A 21,099-nucleotide genomic window follows, 5' to 3' on the forward strand; every position below is an offset into this window, starting at 1 on the left:
TAAGCCTGTGCAAGTTTCTCTTTTTAGGGTGTCATGGCTCTTCAGGAGTTTGGGTGTGGGTACGTAAATATAGTTTCATGTGTCCCGACATATTTCATGAGTTTGGTGTTCTCCTAATTCCTAGAGCTCAGGAGCCAGTATATTTGGTTCACTTATTATTATTTTTTTTAATGAACTGAGCAACTGTACCACAAAGCCCTGACATACATAGTTGTGCATGGAGCAAAACTGAAACTATCTTGTAAATTGAAAGCACCAATCACTAGTTAAGATGACCCTGATATAAAAAAGCATATGAAATATTTGGTTAGTTCTTTTTTCTTTCTTATATCCAGTATTTTTGAAATGCCATACTCTGTGTTTATAGCTTTGAAGCATGTGGTGAGAAAATTCTATCAAATTGGGAATGATATTTTAAAAATAACAACATAATTATTTCTCATGGTTGTGTTTTTATTTTGGTTTTTTTCTCCATTTTTGCTTTCCCCTGTGTAAATCGCTTCTAAGCATGTGATTAGAGACAGATGTAAACACAGATGCAATATCATGTGGAATTATATTGTTAGCTACTCTTAACTACCTGCAGGGAATTGCAGTAGGGGAGAAGAAAAGTCGTGCAGACCTTGTATGAAGATATGCATTAGTGTGCAGAAGTGCAGTCAGAGGTCAGAGGGTTTGATGAAATTGTAGAAACAGTATTTGGGACTGAAAGGGTTTCTTAATCCTTGCAATATGATCATTAATTTATGGGGAAATGTATGCTCATTTCTAATAGAGTTATAAGCTAAATATAAAGTTCATTATTGAAGAGAAAATTAAAAATTTTTAACTAGAAGAGTGCTCTGATTAGGAAACAGAATAAAGTAATTTTTAAACATACTTTTTAAAGGCTATGTGTTGCACATATAACTAGCTGAATCATTAAACTAGGTATATGTTAAAATCAGCAAAAAAGGATATACACATAGTAGAAAAAGTTTTGTAGAAACCCTGGTTAAACTTAAATGTGGTCTATTTACAAGCATTGCTGTAGGAAATAATCTTTCCTTTGGAGGGGACAGTGGGCTTTTTCATTTTTTTCCAGCTTTATTGAGAGGTAATGGACATATAACATTGTGTAAGTTTAAGGTGTACAGTGTGATGATTTGATACACATTTATATTGCAAAGTGTTTACCACAGTATATGGTTAGTTAACACATCCTTTACCTCACATAATTACCACCTTGTCATTGTTAAGGTGAGGACATCAAAACTACTCTCAGGGCACCTTTCTGGTAGAGTATACAGTATTGTGAACCTCTCAGGGCACCTTTCTGGTAGAGTACACAGTATTGTGAACCGTAGTCACCATGATGTGCATCAGTTCCCTGGAATTTATTCCTGTTATAATTGAACGTTTGTACCCTTTGACAGACATCCCATGGGACAGTGCTTGACGAAATGTATCTGTAAAGGAAACATTCTTAGGACATCAGTTTTACCAAGTAAAAATTTTAGGTATGCTGTGGGCATGTCTACATTTTAACCTTGATGGGGCTGGTTATGCTGCTTTGTCAACCTGAAACTGGTTTTCTGGAAAATATGGCAATAATACTATGGTACTTGCACAGCAAAATGCTCTCTAATAAGTAAAACTTGCCTTTGAATGTTTTCAGAGAAAAAACAACTCACATCAATAATTTTGTTAAAATATTTTGGAGTATATCATTTATGTGTAGCTGAAAGATTCCAAAAAGCAAAGCAAAAAAAAAAAAAAAAAAAAAGTCGAATTCAAGTCTATGGTTGTATTAATAGCTATGAAGTGTTATTAGATACTTAATTTTTTACGCTCTAAGAAGTTATTTTTCTCTCATTTATTCTTTAAACATTTTCTTGTTATTTTGTGTAGGTTCTCTGTATACGTAGGGATGCAGTTAATTGTCCATATACACGTTCCTCCTCACAGTCGGCTTTATGGAGTTATTGAGACTTGATGTGTGGAGTTTGGGGTCTGCACTGGGGCTGTTAGTAGAAGGCCTTACACTGTGGCAGCCTGGGGAGACCTCTGTCATCTCTCCTACAGGAACAACTGCATCTGTGCTGGAATTATTAGGAACAGATGTTTCGTGACCTCTTAATTCCCCCCTTCCCCTCCCCCTTCCCCATCCATATTTAAAATTAAATGGGAATGAAGATAAATATAATGCTGTCAATTTCTCATGTTAATTATTATATTTTAAAAGTATTGCAAGGCATCTCTTTTCTCTTTTAAAATGTTCCAATTTCAAAATTCTAGGTATATTCTAATTTCAGTTTTCAGGATATTTAAAACATTCAGATTTCAATTTTCTTTTTATAAAATGTGACACCACTGTTCTTTAGCTATCTCAGTTACTATTCATGGTCACCAACCTACAATATATTCTAATTTCCCTTATTTTTAAGGCTTTATATCCATTTAATCCACTGTTCTAATTGAATGCTTTTTTTTTTTTTTTGGTTTGTTTTGTTTTTTGTAAAATGCTCAGAATGTGACTGGTTTGTTGTTTTAAAACATTCATCATTCTCCTGGAATCTTACATTTTTAATATGGAAGGGACCTTTAGGGATCATCATTTTTTAAATCTGAAAACTGATACAGATAAGCTGAAATTTAGGGCCTTCCAGTAGAAACTCCATAAGACTTTGACATATGTTTTGAGAAGGAGCAGTAGTGGTGTGTGGAGTAGCAAATAGTAAAACCCTTCAAGAGTAGGTCGCCTGAACCTGGGCTCAAGTTAATCTTACCGAGATACCTGGAAAATCACTTATCTCTTGTTTTTCTCCTTTCTACTCTAACAGACTAAGCTGCTCTTCACTCCTATTGCTACATCGCTTTTCTAAATCTTATTTTGATACTGTTGTTTGTTTTTTTTTTAATTTGTTTGTTTTTGTGAGGGCAGGAATAGTTGGAGGAGAGAGAAAGTAGTTTAATATGAATACCTATTAATTAAGAAAATAAATGACATCGTGGAGTGGGACGGGTTTGGGAGAATCATCCAATCCATTTTTTTCAGATAAGCAAACATATTCAAAGAGGTAGAAGGACTTTGCCAAGTTCCTGTTACTAGTTTGCTTGGACTAGGTTCCAGCTTCTCAAGCTAGTCATTTTATTAAATCGTTTGATCCATGACGGTAACAAGGAAGAACTAGGTGCTGTGAATTTTCAAATTTATCAGCATAAAAACTGAATGTTTTGTGTATAACGTTCTGTCGTCTCATAAAAAAGGGAGTTCTAATCTGTTCCCATAAGTCTTTCAGGTTTAACAGCTGATGTGACGACATCACGGCAAACATTTTCGGATGCGGAGTTAGTTGGGGGTGCTGAGAGGCATGCACCATTAGTTGGGTTGTGATTTTCCCTCATCATTCCCTATCTCAACCCCTGTTCACTCTGTCCTTCCCAGCCCCCACTTGTACCTGATCTAATGTGTCTTATGTAAGTTCTTGGTCAGGTCTCTATCCTTGTAAAAATACCGCATTCATTGTGTGTTTTGCATCTATCTAATTGATGTTTTGCTGTATATTTTATCTTTCCTCGCTCAGCATTGTTTGAGATCTGTTCATGTTACTGTAAGTACATCTAGGCCATTGCTTCTAACTACACTATTTTATACTTTGCATCAGCACTTATCAGTTACTGATGAATTCCCCTAATGATGGATGCCTAGGTTGACTCCAGCTCTTGGGTACAAATAAATTCAAACAAATAAAAAGTGCCCTTTCCCCATGTTGCCAGTAGCTGTGGAAGAGCTTCTCTGGGAACATATACCAGGTGTGGTGGTGCTGAATTTAAGTGAGTCACATATTTAATGTCACTAAATTCTGCCAGACTATTTCTAAAATAGCTCCGCCAATTTTTCCCTTCACCAGTGTTATATAAAAACTCCTATTTTCTCACATTTTTGCCAGCTTTTGGTATTGTCCAACATCTACATTTGGTTAATTTGGTTGTTGTTAAATAGAAGATCGTAGTTGCTTTAATATATATTTCTTTGCTAGGGAGGTTGATCATTTCTTGTATCCTTGCTAGCCATTGGAATTTCCCTTTCCATGTTTGGCTTACTCATACTCACTCTTTGCCCTTCTTTTTGGTTGGGTTTCCATCTCTTGTTGATTTCCCTGAATTCCTTGTGTATTTGAGATGGTAAATCCTGTCACCTTGATTTTGACTATGATGTAGGAATTCCTAATTTTAATATACTTAAGTCTATCATATTATTGTCTTTGTCAGTAGTTAGAAGTCCTTCCTAATCCATAAACTGCAAAGATATTTTCTTGGATTTTCTTCTAATAGCTTTGCACTTTTACCTTTCATATTTAGGTCTTTAACAAACCTGGGGTTCACTTTTTGAACATAGCATTTCTTTCATAAGAGGAGCAAACATAGTGGTTAAGGGTTTGAGTTGACACTGTAATTTACTAGCTCAGTCACCTTGGCCCCCAGTTACTTAGTCTCCCTATGCTTGAATTCCCCCATATGTTAAATGGGGATGATATCCCCAGAGTTGGGAAGGTTCAATGAGACGATGAAGCACTGAGTACATGTTTTGAGTACTCAATAAATATTTGAAATTTTATATTATTAGATTGTTGTAAATACATCTTGCATCAACCGACAATTTTTTATTCTCTTGTTCAAAATTAACTTTAACTGTCATCTAAAAGGATGATGTTATAAAATTTGTTCATTGTTTAGCTTAGACCTTAAACACTGCTTAGTTTGTCTGGCTTAAGGACAGGCTATTTATTAAATCAGTAATAGAATAGTAATACACACGAAAGCTTTGTCTTATAGCTATCTGTGTATGTTTTTTTAGCTTGAGGAAGGCCACCTTGAACTCTTTTTAAAGGGGATTATATTGAGAGAGACTTCACCGTAATACGTTGTATATAATGTTGACATGAACTTCAAGGATAATGTCCCAGTGTTGTTCTGTTGCATAAAACAAAGAAGCCAAGTCCAGGGAAGCTATACTTTATATTCTCTTATTGCATAGCTTAAGGAGTGTGGCATCCACAGCTTTTCATAATTTCATTCATTTAGTTTGAAATATATTGAAGAAGACAGTTGTATGTCTTCCTAAAACTAGGATGGTCTTGTGGAATAGATCAAAGCAATTCTAAGACAAAAGTTAAAATGCTGTCCTGTATTTTTGTGTGTGTTAATGAACTTTGAGGTATAATTTACATACACCAGTATGCATGTACATTTTGATGAGTGCTGACATACCTGTGCTAACCTGTGTAGCCACTACCACAATGGAATTACAGGTTTCCTGCACCCCCAGAGCTCCTTTGTACCTCTTCGAGGTCATCCTCCCTGCCTCTGGCCCAGGCAACCAATGATCTGTTTTTGATCACTAGAGGTTAGTTTTACTGTTTTAGAGTTTGTTATAAACAGAGTCATACAGGGTGTGTTCTCTCCTTTTCTTTTGCTCAGCATAATGTTTTTGAGATTCATCCATGTTATTGCTTGTATTAGTAGTTCATCCCTTGTGTGTTGCTGAGTAGTCTTCCATGGTGTGATGGAATTGCTTCATTTGCTCACCTATTATGGACTTATTACAGGCAGACCTCAGCGATACTGCATGTTCAGTTCCAGACCACAATAAGATGAATATTGCAGTAAAGTGTGTCACATGGATTTTGGCTTTTGTTTGTTTGCTTTTTAGGGCCACACCTGCAGCATATGGAAATTCCCAAGCTAGGAGTTGAATCAGAGCTTCAGCCACCTATACCACAGCTGCAGCAGTGTGGGATCTGAGCTGCATCTGCGACCTACACCACAGGTCACAGCAACACCAGATCCTTAACCCACTGAGGGGACTGAACCCACATCCTTATGGATACTAGTCAGGTTGATAACCTGCTGAGCCACAATGTGAACTCCCTCACATGAATCTTTTTGGTGTCATGGTGCATATAAAATGTTTACACAGTGCTATATTAAGTATTCAATAGTATTAAAAAATAAAATCTCTAAAAAATGCAGATTAATTAAATATTGAATTGATGAAACAGGCTAACCATCACCTGATATTACAAGGTTGCCACAAACCTTCACTTTGTAAAAATAAAATTCAAAAATACAGTGTCTGTGAAGTGAAATATGATAAAATGTGGTATGCCTACATTGTGGTTGTTTCAGGTTCTTTGCTATAGATTAAAGGAGCTATGAGCAGTCACATTCATATTTTCATGTGGATATGTGCTTGTGTTTCTCTTGGGTAGAATTGCTGGCTCATGTAGTAAGTACATGTTTAACTTCACGAGAAACTGCCAAACTGGTTTCTAAAGTGCTTGTAAACATCTCACATTTTACAATGTATGAAAGTTCTAGTTGCTCCAATGCTTGCAAACATTTGTCCATGTTTTAAATTTTAGCTATTCCAGTAGATGGATGGTAGTATCCTTTTGGTTTTATTTTGGATTTCATGGATAATGAATGATGTTTGAGTATCTTTTGTTATAATGATTGGTCATTTGTTTTGTGAAATGTTCTAATCATTTGTCTGCTTTTAATTGGGTTGCTTACCTTTTTATTTTTGAGTTATGAGTTATTCTGGATCCAAGTTTTTTGTTGCATGTAGATATTTAAAATATTTTCTTCCTATCTGTGGTTTGTATTTTAACCTAATGGTACATTTGAAGTGCAAAAGTTTTAAGTTTTGATGAAGTCCAATTGATAATTTTATTACTCTAGTTTTTGTGCTTTTTATATCCTAGGACGTCTTTGCCCATTGAAGATTTACTCCTATGTTTTTTTAAGAAGTTACATTTTTAACATTTAGGTCTATGATGCATTTTAGGTTCATTTTGTATGGATCTTGTTTTGATCTTCATCTACGAGCCTGTGAGATAGCCTCGAGTAGTTTGCACTTGACAAAAACTTGATCTTACTCATCAATATTCAGCATGGGAATTTCTGTTTGAGTTTTTTAACAATATTTTTCAGAGCCCAACTAAGAGTCAAAGCTCATGATTGTAGAGAAATACAACTCCTACTTTCCTGGTTTTGTACATTTTTAAACTGAGGGTGGTCTCGTTGTGTCTAGTCAGTGTTTTCTAATTTTTTATGTCCTTTTAATTCATGGAGACTCAGAAAGATACTTGAAGAGAGCAACCATAGTTGAGCTGAATGAATGCTTTCTTCCTGGATTCCCATTTCCCAACTGGCTTTCATGATAAACTTAGCACTGTACTCTTAGATGAGCCTGTTGTTTCTCCTTACTTTTGTCTGTCTTGCAGGCTGCTGCCAAAATCATCTTTGTGGAGAAAAAGTCTCATTTTTGTGGGGGAAAAAAGTCCCATCACCCATGCTAGACCCCTTCGTTGGGTCTTTATTAAGTTACTGGACAAAAGTAAGGTCCTCAGCATGACTACCAGGTTCTGACGTGTGATCCTGCCCCTGCTGTTTCTTTCCTCTCTTTGCTGACCACCTCCTCCCACCTCTGGGGTTCCTCCTTGCCTTTGGATGTGCTTTGGTTCCCTCTGCCTGAAAGGTACTTTTCTTCATTTTGGTATGTTTTGAAAGGCAGACAGGGATTTATCTCAAATACTTCTTCCTCTAAAATGCTTTCCCTGGAGTTCTCCTGTGGCACAGTGGGCTAAGGATCTGGTGTCGGCTTGGGTAGCTGCTGAGGTATGGGTTCAGTCCCTGGCTCGGGAACTTCTGCATGTCTCATGTGCAACCAAAAAAAAAAATAAAAAAATAAAAAATCTTCCCCTGATCTCTTTCCCATTTGCCAGAGAAAATTAGTTACCTTCTCTGTGTTACACCTGGAATGTCTCTCTCTCTCTCTGTTTTTGTTTGTTTTTGCTTTTTAGGGCAGCACCCTCAGCATATGAAAGTTCCCTTCCTGGGCTAAGGGTCGAATAGGAGCAGCAGCCACAGCCACAGCAACACAGAATCCGAGCCATGTCTACGACCTACACTACAGCTTACGGCAATGCCAGATCCTTAACCCACCGAGCGAGGTCAGGGACAGAACTCACATCGTCATGGACACTAGCAGGTTCGTTATCGCTAAGCCACAACAGGAACTCCACACTTTGAATATCTTTATGCTTACATCATTATGCTTATTCTACAGTGTTATGGTATGTTCTCTGCCATCCTCCCTCCCTGACTAGGGTTTCTTTAGAACAGAGGCTGTCTGCCCATCTTAGTGTGCCAGCAGGTGGTGGCCAGGTAGGGACAACGTAGCATGTACGGTTACCTGCCCTTCGGGTGCCAGGTGCTGTTCTGAATGCTTTACATTTACTAGCTCATTTGATCTTCACGATAATCCTGTTACTGTTTTTAGACCCATTTTGTAGATGAGGGAACAGGCAGAGATGAAGTAGTTTACCCAAGGTGCCACAGGTAATAGGCAGTTGAATCCCACTTTTAGAGTCTGTGCCTTGAGCCGCAGCCCTTTACTGCTTCTCAGTGCACTGGGTACATGTGGTTGTTCCGTGCTTCCCTCTGCCCAAAGGTAACTTGAAAGACTATTCAGGTTTTTTATGTATCTTATAATATTTATATATTTAAAAGTATATACATCTGAGTTGGTTAATGTTATTTTTACTTTGCAATTGAGAGATTTTTTCAGTCCATGCTTCTTAGACTGATGATTTTTTCATAAGTTGAAATATTGCTTCCTATAACTTTTTTCCATGAAAGATAACATACGCACCAAATAAACCTGCTTTCCTCTTACGTTGGCATAAATTATTATCATGCCCATTACCTTGGCATAAATGCTTGACCTTGTTGACCTTAAGCTACTTACTTTACCTCTCATTTTGTTTAAAGAAAAAATGTTTAGTACTTTGAAGTTGACTATGGATACATTTATTTACTAATGTTTATCTTTTTTGTGTCTTAAAAGTGTGTATGTCTCTGTACTAACTCTCACATGATTCTTATTTTTAAGCTAGTATTTTTCTTTCTAACTTTTCTGTTTATCTTATCGCCTATCCCTATTCCTTGAAAATCCATTATCACTAACTTGTATCTTATTTTTAAAGCTCTTCACTTTTTTATACTCCATTTAGCTCTGTGTTTGGCTTGAACAGGTAGATATTAACGCATAATTCCTTCTGATGTCCTTAGGTGCATTTATGGAAAGAGCATTGAAGTGGAAGATACAAGTCTTAGATTCTAATATTAAATCTGCCATTAATTGGCCTGTGAAATTGGGAAAATAATTCAGTGTGTTTGGGCCCAAGTTTGTTCATCTGTAGAATAGGTATGATGGATTACAGTGCACAAGGCAGTGAGACAGAGTGAAAAATACAGGATGTGTCCCTGAAAATCTTACATTGTACTAGGGAAGAAACAGAGAGAAACTAAACCTTTAGAATATAGTTGGTAACTGATGTGGTTTTCTGTCCCACACACATGGAGGGGATGGCCGTACCTTAAAGGATGTGTATGGGTTATTTTAGTAAAGATGTGGAGAATAATATTCCAGACAGAGAATTGTACGCACAAAAGCATCACACACACTCACACCAACTTATTGTGGGACCTCCGAGTCATGTCTGGTCAAACTCTGTTGGGTGACTTGGAAGAATGGCTAGAGATGAATTAGGTAGGAAGCAAACAGAAAAAGCTTTTTATTGCCACGATTGGATTTTATTTTGGAAGTGATGGAGAATTGCCAGAAGTCTTAAAGCAGAGAGTGAGATGATTCTACAATTCATCATCCTATCTTCTTTATGTATTAACTGTAATTCAGGAATAAATATGCTTTACTAAAAATGGGGAAAGCTATAAAAGTAAAAGCTGATTTTTCCTGTTTTCCTGAGTTTCTTCTTGTATGCCCTGTAATGCTGATAGAGTCCCATCATAATTGCTCCAAAATGGTGCGGCGCCACCACAGTCATTACTACCGCTTTGCCATCATGTGAATGAAAGACTTATTTTACTGCAAGCATAAGTGGCCCTGGTTGGAGTTGATCACTAAAATCTGTGCGCAAGTTGGCCGTTTCTGAGCTCTGCACTTTCACGAGAAATTTTGTATTTTTTATCTTGTAAGTCAGTGATGATTTTATTGCCTTTAATTATGGTTCTCCAAGGATGTAAAACCCTCTGTGTTTTTCTGGCACTGTAATAATGATTCTTTACAGAGCTCTATCTTGTGAACCTGTTGTATGTACTTGGTTTTCAGTTGTCCACCATAGATATATGATAAAATAAGCTAGATGATGCTCACCATTTTTTTTGGCTGGCATGATCCAGTATCTGTTTGCTTATGAAAAATGAGGTTGATAAGCAAGCTGGCTATTTTATTGTCTACATTGAAATAACTAGGCACCTACAGAACTTTGAGATTCCAAATAAAATAAAACTATTTACTGAATGTTTCTGATTCAAAATATCTGTAGGACAGGTATATGGTTTTTCTTATTAAACTAAAAAATTTTCATACTTTTTTTGTAACATTACACTGTATGCTACAGGATAGATTAAAACCAGTGCCTCTTTTTCTAGACCAGGTGCTAAGGAAATACACTTTATCATGTTTCAACCACTAAGTTAATAATTCTTGTGTAAAAAATACCATCTTATTCATACATGTTTTCTAAATATTTCACACTTGACCTAATTTGTATGTTAATCAAGGGGGCTTTTGTGCTCCATGTTATAAACTTTTTTTTTTTTTTTTTTGGTCTTTTTGCCTTTTCTAAGGCTGCTCCCATGACATGTGGAAGTTCCCAGGATAGGGGTCTAATTGGAGCTATAGCCACTGGCCTATGCGAGAGCCACAGCAATGCGGGATCCGAGCCACATCTGCAACCTACACCACAGCTCATGGCAACGCTGGATCCTTAACCCACTGAGCGAGGCCAGGGATTGAACCCACAACCTCATGGTTCCTAATCAGATTCGTTAACCACTGAGCCACGACGGGAACTCCTAAACTATTTTTTAATCAGTATGTAACTTCATTTTGCTAGTACACATTTGTACCCTTTTGTATCATATGTATATGTTTAATTTACCTTATATACCATGTGTGACAATAGTTAAGACTTAATTGTTATAAAATGCTCTAATTTTATCTTTGACCATATCAAGCTGATTTTTTTTGGGTGAAGAGCATCCTCTTGCCCTTTTTCATAGTAGAAGAGTATGGAATTTTACTGTACTAAACTCAAAAATGCTGTAAGGCAGAAGGGCAGACTTGGGAAGGCTGTTCTTTGGCAGTTAAGCGTTCTTTTTCTCACATCATTGTGGGGAGGGGAGCAAGGTGTGAACTGTTTTCAAGGTTTCATGGCCACAATAACCCCCACTTGTTCGTGGTCACCTGAGTTGTGCAGCGGCTGGAGTTGCTGTCTGTCCTTAGTGTATTGGGTTGAGTCAGCGGTCAGTTAACAGTTATGGTCATACTTCCACCATTAGGTTCTCCCAGTTTCTGATCACTGTAATCTCACCAGTTAGGAAGGTAGGTGCGGAAGGTCTGAGATACAAGGATGGAGAACCCAGGAGATGGCAAATAAGGCTGGGAGTAGGCACTGTGTAAAGCTTGGAGTCAGGGTAACCTTACTGATAAGCTGTAGCCTTTGGAAAGTATTCATGTGAAAATTTCTAAGATAAGGAATGAATATTTAGAAATAGTATGTGTATTTTCCAAACTACTAGAGGAGGGAGATAGAAAAAAATAACCTAATAAAGAGACCAGGAAGGAGAAGAAAAGAAACATAGAAAAGAGAATAACAGTAGAAAGTACAAAATAAGATAGTGATAATAAGTGCAAATATATTAGAAATTACAATGCATATAAATTGACAAATTGTTCATGTTAACAGAAACTGATTGTCAGATTGGATAAAATAATAAAATCCAGTTAAACACTGTTTATAGGAAACATGCCTTTAAAAAGAATATTAAAAAAAAGTCGGAGTTCCCATCATGGCTCAGTGGTTAACGAATCTGATTAGGAACCATGAGGTTGTGGGTTCGATCCCTGGCCTTCCTCAGTGGGTTAAGGATCCGGCGTTACCATAAGCTGTGGTGTAGGTTGAAGATGAGGCTCAGATCCTGCGTGGCTGTGGCTGTGGCATAGGCTGTTGGCATGGAAAACTCTGTATGCCATGGGTGCAGCCCTAGAAAGGACAAAAAACAAAAAACAAACAAAAAACTCATAGATAAAAGGGATTTTAAAAAAAGATGTGCCTGACAATACTTATTAAAGAAAGGTTGCATTATGTGGCTATTAATATTGGGTGAAGTTGATTTGGGGGAACAACTATCCTAGAGAGTAAGGGTTACCAAATAATGATAAAAGGAATGGTAATTTAAAATGGGTATGTACCTGATAATATGCTTTCAAAATATATTAAGCAAAAAATAGGGCCACAGAAAAAAAGAGGCAAATCCACCAGCATTGTAAGCTATTTAAAATAATCTCTTTTATTAAAGAGAGATTTAAACTAATTTTTAATAAATTTGAAATAATTTCTCTGCTTATCAGTGTTGGAATAAGCAGAGAACAATTAACAAAAATACAGAAGATTTTAGTATCAGCATTTATAGAACACTGTTTCAGAAATCTTTAAAAAATTCCTTTAAAAACTTGTTTAAATCACATGGGGCACATTTAAAAAAACTGATAATATTCTGGTCAAATACAGCCAGTTTTTTTTCCCCCCTGTCTTTTTGCCTTTTCTAGGGCCGCACCTGTGGCATATGGAGATTCCCAGGCTAGGGGTCTAATTGGAGCTATAGATGCCGGCTTGTGCCACAGCCACAGCAACGCGGGATCCGAGCTTCATCTGCAACCTACACCACAGCTCATGGCAACACCGGATCCTTAACCCACTGAGCAAGGCCAGGAATCAAACCTGCAACCTCATGGTTCTTAGTCGGATTCGTTACCCACTGAGCCATGACGGGAACTCCGAGCCAGTTTTAATAAATTTCAGTATATTGGCATCATGCTTCATTCTCTGTTTATAGTGCCATTAACTGTAAGTACATAATTTATGTAACAACATAACTTCCCTGTCTATTTGGAAATGAGGGTGTATTATTATAAATAACTTGTGGGATAAAGAAACATAAGGAACTTTAGAAAATATTTGTCATTTAACAGTAATAAAATACTCTATGTCAGAACTTGTATGATACAGCTAATGTGATACTTTATAGAAATTTGTGAACTTTAATGCTTATAGGGTGAAAGACTGAAGAAGAAATGAATTCTTAAAAATTAGAAGAATAAAAGTATTCCTTCAATTGATGCAAAAAGGAAATAAATATAAGTTAATGAAATAGAAAATCAAAAAGTAAATCAGAGTGGAAACAGTGCAACCAGAAATAGATTATTTGAAAAGACTAACAAAATTGAAGACCGCTGGCAAGAATAATCAAGGAAAGAAAGAAGTCATAGAGCAGTACACTTCTGCAGTAAAGAAAGGGATGTTACAGCAGATGTTTCAGGAATGGTCATCTTTATGTTAATGTAATTTGAAGGCTTAGATTGAATGGACAGATTCCTAGAAAAATATAGTTCATATTGATTGGCTCATGAAGGAATAGAAAATTGAATGGTCTTAAAACATAAAGGAAAAATACTCTCACAAAGAAAAATACTGGCTCCATACAGGTTACTAGCGAGTTCTCCAAACTATCCAAGAGGTAGTAGAACATACTCATTAAGGAAGCTTGATCAGGAATAGCACTGGTATTGCCAGTCAGTGGAGATAGGATGGCTCTTTCGGTTGGGGTAGTCGGTTAATTAAATGGAAACAAATTGGGTTGGATTGTTACCTCATATTATTTAGACAAATCTGTTGGATTATAGATCTAAATCTCTAGTTAAGATAAAACCTACACCACTTTCTGAAGATAACAGGATGTTTTCATGACTTTGAATAAATAAGATAAAAATGCCTAAAACATAGAACAAAAGATGGGCAAACATGACTACATCAAGTTTAATAATTTATTTTCACCAATAGCTATCATAAAGTAGGGATCAGTATTCAGCACATTTAAAGATCTGCCACACAGTGAAATAAAGACAGACAACTTAATAGAAAACTAGGCAAAGGACTTGAATATGCACTTCATAAAAGAGTAAAGTTGTTTGGCCAGTAAACATAAGCTATTCAACCCCATGAGTAATCAAAGAAGTGCAGATTAAAACCGTATTAAAGCCACAATGAGATGGCATTTCATTGCTCCTAGAGCCTCAAAAATTAAAAGCAAAATGGTATTTCTTTTTAAATTTTTAAAAATTTTTTAATTTTTGCCTTTTAGGGCCTCACCTGCACCATATGGAGGTTCCCAGGCTAGAGGTCAAATTGGAGCTACAGCTGCCAACCTACTCCACAGCCACAGCAACGCAGGATCCGAGCTGCATCTATGACCTACACCACAGATCACGGCAAGGCCCGCGTCCTCATGGATCCTAGTTGGGTTTGTTAACCACTGAGCCACAAAGGGAACTCCAAATGGTATTCTGTTCATGTAAATATGGAGCAACTGGAACAGACAGTGCTGTTGGTGATGTTAATTGGTGCATCCACTAGAAAAACAAGGCATCATTAGCTAAAGATGAAGATGCACATGTCCAGTGTCTCCACCCTGAAGTATGTCTTAGAGAAACCTTTACACAACCCGAAGAATGTCTTAGAGAAACCTTTACACAGTGATGATGTGTATAATTGTTCACACAGCTCTGTTCATAGTAACAAAACAACAACCCAAAGTCAGATCAATAGTAGGATGCATAGTGTTATATTCGGACAATGGAATACTATACCATACTGAAAATGAGTGAATAACTGCTGTGCTCAACAACATGGATTATCTGAAGAATATACCGCTGGGCCAAAACAAATCATATAAGGATGATTTCCATTTATATAAAATTTAAGAATGTGCAAAGTGAAGTAGTATATCATTTAAGGATAGAAGTACAGTAACAACTCAAAAGGGAATGGTGAATATAAAATTTAGGGATGAGTGAATCACATTAGTTTGGAGAGGAACACAGAGTAGATTAGATGTAAGAGGTCAGATAATATTTCTTTAAAAAAATGGATGGTGAATACTCAAATACTTATTGTATTCTTTATACTTTAAACTTTATAGAATTATTTTTAGTATTTAATAATAATTATTGATATAGTTAGTCACAGTTACTGGTCATCAATATTTAATTGAAGATAGTAACTGGAAAATGAAAAGTAAATTATTTTGGAGGGAGAGTGCAGTATTTGCTGTGTATTTCCTATATATGTACATTTAATCTTTGTGACTTCTCAAATGTCAATTTCTTTGGATACATTGAATTTTTTATATGATCTTTGTATCTAATAGAGTGTAGTACTTTCTACTGCTTGTTGTGACGTAACTCCGAGATGTGTTCATTTACTTCAGGGGTATGGATAACTTTAATTCTTTCACATTTTTTCTAAGTACTGCATTTATATGTTTTTCTACTTTCATGTATTTTCTCCTTATTGACCACATTTTAAAAGGTTTGAGAAAGGCCTTGCCTTACTTTATGTTTTTGTAACTTAAAAACATATGATGTCTTTTATTCTTACAGTTGCATTTGTGGATATAATATTTTGTTTCAAAATGTTACCATTTTGTTTTGTTAAACACTTAGTAGTTTTATGTGCAGGCACTATTCTAAGCACTGTAAAATACTAACTCATTTAATCTGTATTCCAAGCCTCTGAGGAGGACATTGTTATCTTTATTTTATAGCTGAGGACACGGAGACACAGGTTGGTTCTTTTATCTAGAATGTAAAAAGTAATACGAATGGATGATATGTTTCTAGGCATTGCTTAAATTTACTCTTGACTGAAACTTGTGTCCATGTGTATGTATTCATGTGCTGAGAAAAGTAGGTGGGCCAGAGTATCTGTAAGTCTAATCGCAGATGTAACTGTGTACACAAATGGTAAGAGTGGGCTTGCTTTCTTCTTCCAAAGATGAGTTGATGGAGTCATAATTTAAAATAAGAAATTTTAATTGTGGCATGTATAGATTTGGAAAGCAGTATATGATTCAAGGATTTTGACATACTTTGGGAAAATTCTTGTAATAAAATAGAGTTAGACTGTGAATAGAGAGTATCGGGCAATGGTAAGTGATTTGTGAAAAAGCTAGTAGTAATATTCGGAAATAAGTCACTAGGCAAAGAGAAGAATCAGACAAATTCTTTTGAGTGACAGGTGTTTTTTGTTTTGGGTTTTGTTTGTCTTTTTAGGGCCGCAGTTGCGGCATATGGAGGTTCTCAGGCTAGGGGTCAAATTGGAGCTGTAGCCACTGGCCTACGCCATAGCAACATCAGATCCGAGCCGTGTCTCCGACCTCCACCACAGCTCATGGTGACACGGGACCTTAACCCACTGAGCGAGGCCAGGAATCAGACCAGCCTCCTCATGGATGCTAGTCAGATTCATTTCCACTGTGCCACAACAGGAACTCCTGAGTGACAGTTCCTAACCCACTGAGGGCCACAACCTTTTGAGAATCTGATACTAGCTTATAAAAATGTCCATGCAAATTCAAGGGTTTTATAACTTCGTGTTGTAACTCCCTTCCCCAACAAGCTCATCCTGCTTTTGGCACAAGATACCTCTTGCAGATGTCAAAACACTTAGGGATATATTTTATGAATTATTAACTTATTCTTTTGGTACAGACTTGAAACCATTTGAGGGGTAAACTATAACAATTTAAAAGCCTTGTTTTTGTTGAATGGAGCTGCCGCTGATCTTTAAGTTCCATTCATAACATTTCAGTAAAAGTACTTAACATTCAGAAAGGAAAAATAAATCACTTAATTTTTCATTGTCAGTTTTTTATATAATTTTACAGTCTGGTACTTGATGGCTTACTTGCTGTTCTTGGTATGAGATTAGACAGTCCTATGTAACAAACATTTAATGATTGCCTTCTGTGTTGTAGACACTGTGCTGATTGCTAGGAATACAGGGATGGATAAAGCTGTGGTCCTTTACCCAGGAGAACTCACAGTCAGATAATGGATAGAGTCCCAGAAACAGATATTTGTAATACAGTACATTAACTTTAATATAAAGAAATGGAAAGACTGGCCAAAGAAAGAATTACTGAAAGAGATAATGTCGGAACTGAATATTGAAGGATCAGAGAGAGAGTTTGTATTTGCGTGTCTGTGCGTCTGAGCATTGAAGTGAGGCAGGGGTGGGGAGGGGAGCAGAGGATGAACCTGGGGGAGAAGAAGAGCCCTTTGGTGAGAAACAGCACATGTGTTGGTGGGAATATAAATAAGGGACTGACAGGGTGGGAGGTTTGGAGCCAGATCGTGGAAAGCTTTTTATGCCATTTTTAGGAGCTTGAACTTCATCTCTCATCCTGTGTTTGGGAAGCCATTAAAGAATTTTAAGCAGGGGCTGATTTGATTGCAGTCAGTTTAATGGATTTCTCTGGTGGCTGTTGTGGGTGGTAATAGACTGGAGGCAGGGAGGCCATTTGGAAAGTTGGCTTAATCAGAGCTGATGAGGACTTAAACTAGGGCTGTGTTAATAGAAATGGAGAAGAAGGAATAGATACTAGGCTCTACATTGTTGTTGGTTAATAGGAAATTCAGTAGGATTGATGTTTGGAAATGGCCAGTGGGGCAGGAGTAGATAAGATTAACCCTGACTGCATGAGGTGACTGTACAGATGGTGGTGACACTGACCAGGGAGCACATGGTTGTATAAGGATCCATTGAGAAGCTGAAGCAGTCATTTGAGGCATTTTGAGTTTGAGGTCTACTGAGGTAGTTGACTTTTTGAGTCTGATGCTTTGGGATGTCCTGGGGCTGGACAGGACAGTGTGTCAGGGTGATTGAAGTCATGAGCCCTTACAGGAAACCATGTGGGTTGAGGACACAGAAAAGGTCAAGACAGGATCTTGGGGAGAAGCCGTGTATCCGAGTCAAGCTGAGAAAGAGAAGCCCCACAGAAGAGAGGGGGAACCAATCAAGAACAAGTGGAATACAGGGAGCCTTATTCCTCCCATTCTGATTTTCTTTTTTTTTTAATATTGCTTTCGCTATTCCGGGGTCTTTTGTGTTTCCATACAAATTTTAAAGTATTTTGCTCTAGTTCTGTGAAGAATGTCTTTGGTAATTTGATAGGGATGGCACTGAATCTATAGATTGCCTTGGGTAGTATATTCATTTTAACAACATTGATTCTTCCAATACAAGAGCATGGCATACCTTTCAATCTGTGTCATCTTTGATTTCTTTCAGCAGCATCTTACAATTTTCACAGTACAGGTCTTTTGTCTTTTTAGGTAGGTTTATTCCTAGGTATTTTATTCTTTTTGATGTGATGGTAGATGGGATGGTTTCCCTAATTTCTCTTTCTCATCTTTCATTGTTAGTATATAGAAACGCAGTCAATTTCTGTGTATTAATTTTGTATCTTGCAGCTCTACCAAATTCATTGATGAGCTGTAACAGTTTTCTCATAGTGTCTTTAGGATTTTCTAGATAAAGAATCATATCATCTGCAAACAATGATAGTTGTACTTCTTTTCCAATTTGGATTCCTTTTATTTCTTTTTCTTCTCTGATTGCTGTTGCTAGGACTTCCAGAACTATGTTGAATAACAGTGGTGAAAGTGGATATTCTTGCCTAGTTCTTGACAGTATGGGGGTTTCTCAGAAAACTAAAGAAATTCCATATGATCCAGCAGTCCCACTCCTGGGCACATATCCAGACAAAACTTTCATTCAAAAAGACACATGCATCCCTTTGTTCATTGCAGCACTCTTTGAAATAGCCCAGACATGGAAACAACCTAAATGTTTATTGATAGATGAATTGATTAAGAGGATGTGGTACATATATACAATGGCATACTACTCAGTCATAAAAAGGAACAAAATAATGACATTTGCAATAACACGGATGCAACTATAAATTTTCATATTGAGTGAAATAAGTCAGGAAGAGAAAGACAAATACCATATGATATCATTTATATGTTGAATCTAAAATATGGCGCAAATGATACTATCCACAAAACAGAAACAGATCACAGACATGGAGGGCAGACTTGTGGTTGCCAAGGGGGAGAGCGGAGGAAGTAGGATGGACAGGGAGTTGAGGGGTGGTAGATGCAAATTACTACATTTGGAATGAATAAGCAATGGGGTCCTAGTGTACAGCACAGGGAACTATGTCCAGACTTTTGGGATAGAACATGATGGAAGAGAGTATGAGAAAAAGAATGTGTGTGTGTGCATATGTATATAAAACTAGGTCACTGTGCTATATAGCAGAAACTGGCACAACACCGTAAATCAACTATACTCTTTAAAAAAAAAAAGAAAAAATAATCAGTGAGCTGGCCCAAGGATCCAGTGGAGACTGGAGCTATGAGCCACATTCTTAAAAGAGCAAATGGATATAGTCGTGATGCCCTCTGAAGCCTAAAGGAGCGATAGAGGCCAGAATGTAGCATTAATCTAGAACTGTGGTTTTACCAGGCTGGTACAGTGAAAAGTTAGGAGTTTAGGAACAGTAATGTGTTGAAGTTAGCACAGTGTAGATGATCAGCTGTGGCAAATATTGCATATTATATGCTGTGCATTATTTTTTATGAATATTACCTCATTAAATCCTCACAACGACCATCGTTCTAGGAGGGTCTGTAATGTGAGTTTGGTGGGGGAAGGGAGTACGTTTTGTTGTCTTCCATATTTGGGGCCTGACCTTGTTGAATAAATGTGCGAGGTACATAGTATTATTCCCATTTTATGGCTGTGGAAACTGGGCAGGGAAAGATTAAGTAATTCAGGCTATTTAGTGATAGAACAAGTAGGGAAGGAGGTGAGCCAGGTGGGAGCTGGTAGAGAATCGAGGTATTCTAGGACTGTCCATGGTGGGAAGGAAGCCATGAGAGACAAAGAAGGGGAGGGGCAGTCGGGGTTCAGTGTTGGCATTTGAGGTGGAGTTGGTCTGGGTGGTGGCAGAGGGCCAGATCTGTGGAATTGAGTAGGGTAGAGGATGTTCATTGTGGAAGCTCTGTAAGCATCTGGGTAGATGCTGAAATAGTCTGGGGCACAGTAGAAATTGAGGTGGAGAGGAAGATGATGACCCAGCCCTCAGTAAAGGAGGCACCATTGTGTGGAGATGTGCAGATGAGGAATGACAGGGTGGGAGAGATGAATGTCAGTTTCTTTGACTCCCAGCCTTTTTTTTTTTTTTTTTTTTTTTTTGGCCATGCCAGTGGCATGCAGAAGTTCCTAGGCCAGGGATTGAACCTACGCCACAGAAGTGACAATGCCAGGTCCTTAACCAGTAGGCCACCAGGGAACTCCTTGACTCCCATCTTTGGAACATGATTAGAGGCTAGATCTGGGTGGCTGAAAAGGCAAAAATAGCTTGGGTTCACTCCCTCCTGGATATGAACAGTCTTATTGGAAAGCCTCAAAGTACTCAGAGTAAAAATTCAAAAATTTAAAAATTTGCCTAATATTCCAGCCATACTTAAGGTATAAATTCTAAATGCTGCATTTTTTCTCCCCTGCAAAAAACCTACCTCCCTTTTTATAGTAGTAGAACCAAATTTTTGTGTTTGTAGCAACACCAATTTTTGTTTGCTGGCTTGTTGAGTCCACGTTCCCAAGAATGGCAGGAACAAAATGCCCTTGCTGGTCTAAACCTTCAGCCACTGCCCAGTGGATTGCCATTTGTTCCCAGTTCCCTGCTGACCCTTTTACCCTTCCCCTCCCCCAAGCCCCTTTTTGAATCCTTTTGTTTCAAGAATCTCTTAAGAGCTTGCTTTATACTTTACGTAGTGGCACAGGAAAAAAAAAACCCATTATTTTAGCACTAAATTATAGTTAACATTTTCAGTTGAACATTTTCAGAATGTCTCAATAACCTAAGCAAATCAGTCCTAGTTCATTTTTAAAAAAATATTGAATCTGATATTTCATTTGCTTTAAAAGGCTCTAATTTATTTTCATAGCATTGTTATTTCTGCCTTGAATATTTCCCTTTAGAAAAATCTAAAAATCCAGTAATTTATTATAGGATTGTGTTAAACCTAAATTGTTACTATTTATTCTA

At 37.2% G+C, this 21,099-nt stretch overlaps 1 protein-coding gene and 1 long non-coding RNA gene across 2 annotated transcripts in view; both read left to right on the top strand.

Annotated features, from left to right (window-relative positions):
* Nucleotides 1–21,099, top strand: part of ZEB1 (zinc finger E-box binding homeobox 1) — a 203,026-nt gene that overhangs the window by 4,461 nt on the left and 177,466 nt on the right.
* The window catches only part of LOC110255584, a 90,535-nt gene that overhangs the window by 3,095 nt on the left and 66,341 nt on the right, over nucleotides 1–21,099 (top strand). The window lies entirely within an intron of this gene.

This window comes from Sus scrofa, chromosome 10, assembly GCF_000003025.6.
Source record: "Sus scrofa isolate TJ Tabasco breed Duroc chromosome 10, Sscrofa11.1, whole genome shotgun sequence".
In the NCBI taxonomy this organism is placed as follows: Eukaryota; Metazoa; Chordata; class Mammalia; order Artiodactyla; family Suidae; genus Sus; species Sus scrofa.